Genomic DNA, 9,447 nt, shown 5'->3' on the forward strand with positions numbered 1-9,447 from the left:
GCTACTCGAAGTCAATCACCCAGACAATGCACGACCATGTATATCTGTTGGGAATTAATGGATGAAGGAATAAGTCTTGTGCCACTGCATTGAGATGCAGCTCGCATTGGTGTTGATGACTTTATAAAACTTTCTTGGTCGGGGCAAGCCGAAGAAGGGCCCCACGTTGGGCGCCAAATTTACAAATTCTTTACGAAACCCTGCCATAAAATCGTGACAGACTTTTCGAACCAATTGCCATTTAAAATTTGTCTTTACCTGTAGCATACAACGTACAGGGTCGAGGAGCTGATGATAAGTAAACGGGAGTAGGAAGTACGCGCTGGCTTCGGCTTTTGTCTCTGGTCGGCGGGGTGTGGGCATGAAGGAAATTTTACTACCCATTTATAGCTCTGGCAAATGGTCGAGATAAGAATTTATAAAAAAAAATCGCGTACGAGTAGGGAAAGGATACTAGGAAACGGGATACAGGGGGGTCAAAGGGACAGATCAGCATGTACACGTGAACGAAGAAGATCACCGGTCAGATCTTTGTCGGCTGCGGTATCGCCCATTGGCGAGAACGCCCACCCTACCATGATCCTTCAGGGCCACCTATTAATCGTCAGGATCCCTCCAACAAAGACTGCGGTGGGTCACATCTCCGTTTTTCGAGGTTGCATGGTTCCGATATAATCTATTTAGCCACGGTTCATTTCCAAAACTACTTTATTTAAACAATCCATAATTCTTCATTTAAACTCCTATCAAACCTAACGCTAATAGGATCTAGTCCCTAATATAAGCCTGCTATTCGGTATCGTCTTACATTTATAGGGTATTACTAGTATTAAGAGTATCATAGGGGCGAGGTAGCGTATAAGGTTCTTAAATCTATAAAAATGATTAGTAGTATGTATAGATAAAGGCAAGAAATAGGTACGTGTTCATCATATGAACAAGGAAACGTCATATGTCATTACGGTACTTGGGCAGTGCCAAAACCAGACAAAAATCGGGTATATGGAAAGTCGTTTAAAGGCATGAGTAATACGTGTGTAAAACCGTGATCATGGTTGAAGACCAACGAATAGTTACCGCACATTCATTCTTTTCAGATGGCTTACTTGTTTTTTTTTTTTTTTCTCTTATAATCACTTACGAGACGATTAATAACTTTGACTCCCACGCAGAAAGATCTTTCGTTGTGTGTTGGATGAGGTGATTTGATGGGTGGATGAGTATGATGATGTGTGTGATTGTGATGAGTATCTGCATAGATGATGAGATGAATGCGTGGCAACCAAAATCAAAAACTGTAAAAATAATTGGTATTAATACACTACTCATTTGTTCAAGTTCGACTTAGCCCATGGACAGGAATTCCCTTTTGGTTTATACCGTATTTACTTGGCTTTTGCACATTTTTGCCGTATCAAAAGAACATTGTTAAACAGAAAGCGGCTAAAAAAAAAAACAGGGTTTCGCATATCGGGTCTAATTTCGAAAGAAAGATAGAGAATATCACTAAATCCGATGCGGGTTCGATGCTTCCCGGCTGGAGACCGAGTTCCTACTCGAGGTCTGAAGGTGGCACACGATTGTACCGGGCGCAGGTAACATCAGCTGCTTCCGATGCCAGGGGTCAATGACCGCGGTCCATCTGCGGCGTGAGGTTAGGTACCCTCGCACACTGGATTGCTCGTGGGGTGACTGGTTTATTTGAAGAGTCACTCAGCTCATCCCCATGGGTCGAACGTGTCCAGGCGAAGATTGCAGAGCACACCGATCGGGTTTACTTGAGGAGCAAGTCCATGCCCTCGGCTACCGAACGGGGGTACGGGCACGTGGCCAAGAGGTCTCCGGGAATAACCAATCCGTATCTTCTAGACCAGCGTTTCAATACGTAGATACTAGTGGTGCTAATCCTACACGGAAAGAACAGAACATTTTTCAACGGGTCGCTGCAGCTGGGTGGATAATTACCTCAACAGAATTGCACCACTGTTTCGAAAAATGTTGATACACTGGGGGCGCTCGTTTCCAAATGGTCGACCGGCTGCCCCAGTATTGGCGATATATAACTGGCGCGTCCACTCAAATTCAATGATCACTTTGAGCCGCACTTGGCACTTGCACTAGGCTTTGACTTTGGGCTTGACCTTGTTTAGAGAACTGGGTCAGCTCAAGCAGACTTCTTTTTTTCACTGCCGGTCACTCTGACGGCCACGAGGTAAAAAAGACAGAGGCTGGGACTACTAGGTACAGCAACCCACGTTTTTTCCACACCTTCTATGGTCTTTTTCTGTTATACAGAATCCAGCCACAGCAATATTTAATGAAATATAGTGCAAAGCAGAAAAATTGCATATCTTAGTGTTGCCACTTGGTCGCAAAACAGCTGATACTCTATGTATGGTTAAAGCTCACAAGCTCTGCAACTCGAATTTTTTTCCTGCCTAGTTTTAGGCTGTAATTTTGGGAGTTAGCCGTTCATAATTCAAATACACGGCACGACAAGCGTCGAATATTACAAACCCTTCCCTATCCAGCACTGGCATGTATACTGTACCACCGCACCTATATAGCATCCACGCTCCAGGAAATGTGGCAGGATCGCATATTTTGTGCATAAGCACCAATACGGCACTCTAGCCTCAAAAAGTGGAACTCCGCAACTATATGGCACCTGCACTTATATAGAACCCTTCCCTATCCAGCACTGGCATGTATACTGAACCACCGCACCTATATAGCATCCACGCTCCAGGAAATGTGGCAGGATCGCATATTTTGGGCATAAGCACCAATATGGCAATATAGCCCCAAAGAAGTGGAACCTCAGCAACTATATGGCACCTGCACTTATATAGAACCCTTCCCTATCCAGCACTGGCATGTATACTGCACCACCGCACCTATATAGCATCCACGCTCCAGGAAATGTGGCAGGATCGCATATTTTGGGCATAAGCACCAATATGGCAATATAGCCCCAAAAAAGTGGAACCTCCGCAACTATATGGCACCTGCACTTATATAGAACCCTTCCCTATCCAGCACTGGCATGTATACTGCACCACCGCACCTAAATAGCATCCACGCTCCAGGAAATGTGGCAGGATCGCATATTTTGGGCATAAGCACCAATATGGGTGCCACCATGCCACCAGGAAATGTGGCAAGATGGCACATCTTAGGCACTAGCAACAATACGGCACTCTAGCCTCAAAAAAGTGGAACTCTGCAACTATATGGCACCTGCACTTATATAGAACCCTTCCCTATCCAGCACTGGCATGTATACTGAACCACCGCACCTATATAGCATCCACGCTCCAGGAAATGTGAGGGATCGCACATCTTGGGCATAAGCACCAATATGGCAATATAGCCCCAAAGAAGTGGAACCTCCGCAACTATATGGCACCTGCACTTATATAGAACCCTTCCCTATCCAGCACTGGCATGTATACTGCACCACCGCACCTATATAGCATCCACGCTCCAGGAAATGTGGCAGGATCGCATATTTTGGGCATAAGCACCAATACGGCACTCTAGCCTCAAAAAGTGGAACTCCGCAACTATATGGCACCTGCACTTATATAGAACCCTTCCCTATCCAGCACTGGCATGTATACTGCACCACCGCACCTATATAGCGTCCACGCTCCAGGAAATGTGGCAGGATCGCATATTTTGGGCATAAGCACCAATATGGCAATATAGCCCCAAAAAAGTGGAACCTCCGCAACTATATGGCACCTGCACTTATATAGAACCCGTCCCCATACAGAACTTGCATGTATATTGGATCACCGAACCTATATAACACCCACGCTCCAGGAAATGTGGCAAGTTCGCACATCCTGGGCACTAGCAATAATAAGGCACTCTAGCCTCAAAAAGTGGAACTCCGCAACTATATGGCACCTGCACTTATATAGAACCCTTCCCTATCCAGCACTGGCATGTATACTGAACCACCGCACCTATATAGCACCCACGCTCCAGGAAATGTGGCAGGTTCGCACATCTTGGGCATAAGCACCAATATGGCAATATAGCCCCAAAAAAGTGGACCCCCGCAACTATATGGCACCTGCACTTATATAGAACCCTTCCCTATCCGGCACTGGCATGAATACTGAACCACCGCACCTATATAGCATCCACGCTCCAGGAAATGTGGCAGGACCGCATATTTTGGGCATAAGCACCAATATGGCACTCTAGCCTCAAAGAAGTGGAACCTCCGCAACTATATGGCACCTGCACTTATATAGAACACCTCCCTATCCAGCACTGGCATGTATACTGAACCACCGAACCTATATAGCACCCACGCTCCAGGAAATGTGGCAGGATCGCACTTCTTGGGCACTAGCAACAATATGGCACTCTAGCCCCAAAAAAGTGGAACCTCCGCAACTATATGGCACCTGCACTTATATACAACCCCTCACTATCCAGCACTGGCATGTATACTGAACCACCGCACCTATATAGCACCCACGCTCTAGGAAATTTGGCAGGAATGCATATTTTGGGCATAAGCACCAATATGGCAATATAGCCCTAAAAAAGTGGAACCTCCGAAATTATATGACACCTGCATTTATATAGAAACCTTTCCTATACAGCACTTGCATGTATATTGAATCACCGCAACGATCTGGAACCCACGCTCTAGGAAATGTGGCAGGATCGCATATTTTGGGCATAAGCACCAATATGGCAATATAGCCCCAAAGAAGTGGAACCTCCGCAACTATATGGCACCTGCACTTATATAGAACCCTTCCCTATCCAGCACTGGCATGTATACTGAACTACCGCACCTATATAGCATCCACGCTCCAGGAAATGTGGCTGGATCGCATATTTTGGGCATAAGCACCAATATGGCAATATAGCCCCAAAGAAGTGGAACCTCCGCAACTATATGGCACCTGCACTTATATAGAACACCTCCCCATCCAGCACTGGCATGTATACTGAACCACCGCACCTATATAGCATCCACGCTCCAGGAAATGTGGCAGGATCGCACTTCTTGGGCACTAGCAACAATATGGCACTCTAGCCCCAAAAAAGTGGAACCTCCGCAACTATATGGCACCTGCACTTATATATAACCCTTCACTATCCAGCACTGGCATGTATACTGAACCACCGCACCTTTATAGCACCCACGCTCTAGGAAATGTGGCAGGATCGCATATTTTGGGAATAAGCACCAATATGGCAATATAGCCCCAAGGAAGTGGAACCTCCGCAACTATATGGCACCTGCACTTATATAGAACCCTTCCCTATCCAGCACTGGCATGTATACTGAACCACCGCACCTAGATAGCACAAACGCTCCAGGAAATGTGGCAAGATCGCACATCTTTGGCTCTAGCAACAATATGGCACTCTAGCCTCAAAAATGTAGAACCTCCGCAACTATATGGCACCTTCACTTATATAGAACCCTTCCCTATCCAGCACTGGCATGTATACTGAACCACCGCACCTATATAGCATCCACGCTCCAGGAAATGTGGCAGGATCGCATATTTTGGGCATAAGCACCAATATGGCAATATAGCCCCAAAAAAGTGGAACCTCCGCAACTATATGGCACCTGCACTTATATAGAACCCTTCCCTATCCAGCACTGGCATGTATACTGAACCACCGCACCTATATAGCACCCACGCTCCAGGAAATGTGGCAAAATCGCACATCTTGGGCATAAGCACAAATATGGCAATATAGCCCCAAAGAAGTGGAACCTCCGCAACTATATGGCACCTGCACTTATATAGAACCCTTCCCTATCCAGCACTGGCATGTATACTGAACCACCGCACCTATATAGCATCCACGCTCCAGGAAATGTGGCAGGATCGCATATTTTGGGCATAAGCACCAATATGGCAATATAGCCCCAAAGAAGTGGAACCTCAGCAACTATATGGCACATGCACTTATATAGAACCCTTCCCTATCCAGCACTGGCATGTATACTGAACCACCGCACCTATATAGCATCCACGCTCCAGGAAATGTGGCAGGATCGCATATTTTGGGCATAAGCACCAATATGGCAATATAGCCCCAAAGAAGTGGAACCTCAGCAACTATATGGCACCTGCACTTATATAGAACCCTTCCCTATCCAGCACTGGCATGTATACTGCACCACCGCACCTATATAGCATCCACGCTCCAGGAAATGTGGCAGGATCGCACTTCTTGGGCACTAGCAACAATATGGCACTATAGCCCCAAAAAAGTGGAACCTCCGCAACTATATGGCACCTGCACTTATATATAACCCTTCACTATCCAGCACTGGCATGTATACTGAACCACCGCACCTAGATAGCACAATCGCTCCAGGAAATGTGGCAAGATCGCACATCTTTGGCTCTAGCAACAATATGGCACTCTAGCCTCAAAAATGTAGAACCTCCGCAACTATATGGCACCTGCACTTATATAGAACCCTTCCCTATCCAGCACTGGCATGTATACTGCACCACCGGACCTATATAGCATCCACGCTCCAGGAAATGTGGCAGGATCGCATATTTTGGGCATAAGCACCAATATGGCAATATAGCCCCAAAGAAGTGGAACCTCCGCAACTATATGGCACCTGCACTTATATAGAACCCTTCCCTATCCAGCACTGGCATGTATACTGAACTACCGCACCTATATAGCATCCACGCTCCAGGAAATGTGGCTGGATCGCATATTTTGGGCATAAGCACCAATATGGCAATATAGCCCCAAAGAAGTGGAACCTCCGCAACTATATGGCACCTGCACTTATATAGAACACCTCCCTATCCAGCACTGGCATGTATACTGAACTACCGCACCTATATAGCATCCACGCTCCAGGAAATGTGGCTGGATCGCATATTTTGGGCATAAGCACCAATATGGCAATATAGCCCCAAAGAAGTGGAACCTCCGCAACTATATGGCACCTGCACTTATATAGAACACCTCCCTATCCAGCACTGGCATGTATACTGAACCACCGCACCTATATAGCATCCACGCTCCAGGAAATGTGGCAGGATCGCATATTTTGGGCATAAGCACCAATATGGCAATATAGCCCCAAAGAAGTGGAACCTCAGCAACTATATGGCACCTGCACTTATATAGAACACCTCCCTATCCAGCACTGGCATGTATACTGAACCACCGCACCTATATAGCATCCACGCTCCAGGAAATGTGGCAGGATCGCACTTCTTGGGCACCAGCAACAATATGGCACTCTAGCCCCAAAAAAGTGGAACCTCCGCAACTATATGGCACCTGCACTTATATATAACCCTTCACTATCCAGCACTGGCATGTATACTGAACCACCGCACCTTTATAGCACCCACGCTCTAGGAAATTTGGCAGGTTCGCAAATTTTGGGCATAAGCACCAATATGGCAATATAGCCCTAAAAAAGTGGAACCTCCGAAATTATATGAAACCTGCACTTATATAGAACCCTTCCCTATCCAGCACTGGCATGTATACTGAACTACCGCACCTATATAGCATCCACGCTCCAGGAAATGTGGCTGGATCGCATATTTTGGGCATAAGCACCAATATGGCAATATAGCCCCAAAGAAGTGGAACCTCCGCAACTATATGGCACCTGCACTTATATAGAACACCTCCCTATCCAGCACTGGCATGTATACTGAACCACCGCACCTATATAGCATCCACGCTCCAGGAAATGTGGCAGGATCGCACTTCTTGGGCACTAGCAACAATATGGCACTCTAGCCCCAAAAAAGTGGAACCTCCGCAACTATATGGCACCTGCACTTATATATAACCCTTCACTATCCAGCACTGGCATGTATACTGAACCACCGCACCTTTATAGCACCCACGCTCTAGGAAATTTGGCAGGTTCGCAAATTTTGGGCATAAGCACCAATATGGCAATATAGCCCTAAAAAAGTGGAACCTCCGAAATTATATGAAACCTGCACTTATATAGAACCCTTCCCTATCCAGCACTGGCATGTATACTGAACCACCGCACCTATGTAGCATCCATGCTTCAGGAAATGTGGCAGGATCACAAATTTTGGGCATAAGCACCAATATGGGTGCCACCATGCCACCAGGAAATGTGGCAAGATCGCACATCTTGGGCACTAGCAACAATACGGCACTCTAGCCTCAAAAAAGTGGAACTCTGCAACTATATGGCACCTGCACTTATATAGAACCCTTCCCTATCCAGCACTGGCATGTATACTGAACCACCGCACCTATATAGCATCCACGCTCCAGGAAATGTGGCAGGATCGCATATTTTGGGCATAAGCACCAATATGGCAATATAGCCCCAAAGAAGTGGAACCTCCGCAACTATATGGCACCTGCACTTATATAGAACCCTTCCCTATCCAGCACTGGCATGTATACTGCACCACCGCACCTATATAGCATCCACGCTCCAGGAAATGTGGCAGGATCGCATATTTTGGGCATAAGCACCTATACGGCACTCTAGCCTCAAAAAGTGGAACTCCGCAACTATATGGCACCTGCACTTATATAGAACCCTTCCCTATCCAGCACTGGCATGTATACTGAACCACCGCACCTATATAGCATCCACGCTCCAGGAAATGTGGCAGGATCGCATATTTTGGGCATAAGCACCAATATGGCAATATAGCCCCAAAGAAGTGGAACCTCAGCAACTATATGGCACCTCCACTTATATAGAACACTTCCCTATCCAGCACTGGCATGTATACTGCACCACCGCACCTATATAGCATCCACGCTCCAGGAAATGTGGCAGGATCGCATATTTTGGGCATAAGCACCAATATGGCAATATAGCCCCAAAGAAGTGGAACCTCCGCAACTATATGGCACCTGCACTTATATAGAACCCTTCCCTATCCAGCACTGGCATGTATACTGCACCACCGCACCTTAATAGCATCCACGCTCCAGGAAATGTGGCAGGATCGCATATTTTGGGCATAAGCACCAATATGGCAATATAGCCCCAAAGAAGTGGAACCTCCGCAACTATATGGCACCTGCACTTATATAGAACCCTTCCCTATCCAGCACTGGCATGTATACTGCACCACCGCACCTATATAGCATCCACGCTCCAGGAAATGTGGCAGGATCGCATATTTTGGGCATAAGCACCAATATGGCAATATAGCCCCAAAAAAGTGGAACCTCCGCAACTATATGGCACCTGCACTTATATAGAACACCTCCCTATCCAGCACTGGCATGTATACTGAACCACCGCACCTATATAGCATCCACGCTCCAGGAAATGTGGCAGGATCGCACTTCTTGGGCACTAGCAACAATATGGCACTCTAGCCCCAAAAAAGTGGAACCTCCGCAACTATATGGCACCTGCACTTATATATAACCCTTCACTATCCAGCA

At 46.5% G+C, this 9,447-nt stretch overlaps 1 long non-coding RNA gene across 1 annotated transcript; it reads right to left on the minus strand.

The window, feature by feature from the left end:
* Positions 1-1,304: 1,304 nt before the first annotated feature.
* Positions 1,305-2,370, minus strand: LOC117184756 (uncharacterized). Its single transcript, XR_004470200.1, has 2 exons — positions 1,966-2,370; positions 1,305-1,907 (listed from the first exon to the last, which is right to left on the minus strand). It is a non-coding gene; the product is annotated as an uncharacterized lncRNA (long non-coding RNA).
* Between the last annotated feature and the right edge of the window lie 7,077 nt (positions 2,371-9,447).

This window comes from Drosophila pseudoobscura, chromosome X (genome assembly GCF_009870125.1).
Source record: "Drosophila pseudoobscura strain MV-25-SWS-2005 chromosome X, UCI_Dpse_MV25, whole genome shotgun sequence".
Classification (NCBI taxonomy): domain Eukaryota; kingdom Metazoa; phylum Arthropoda; class Insecta; order Diptera; family Drosophilidae; genus Drosophila; species Drosophila pseudoobscura.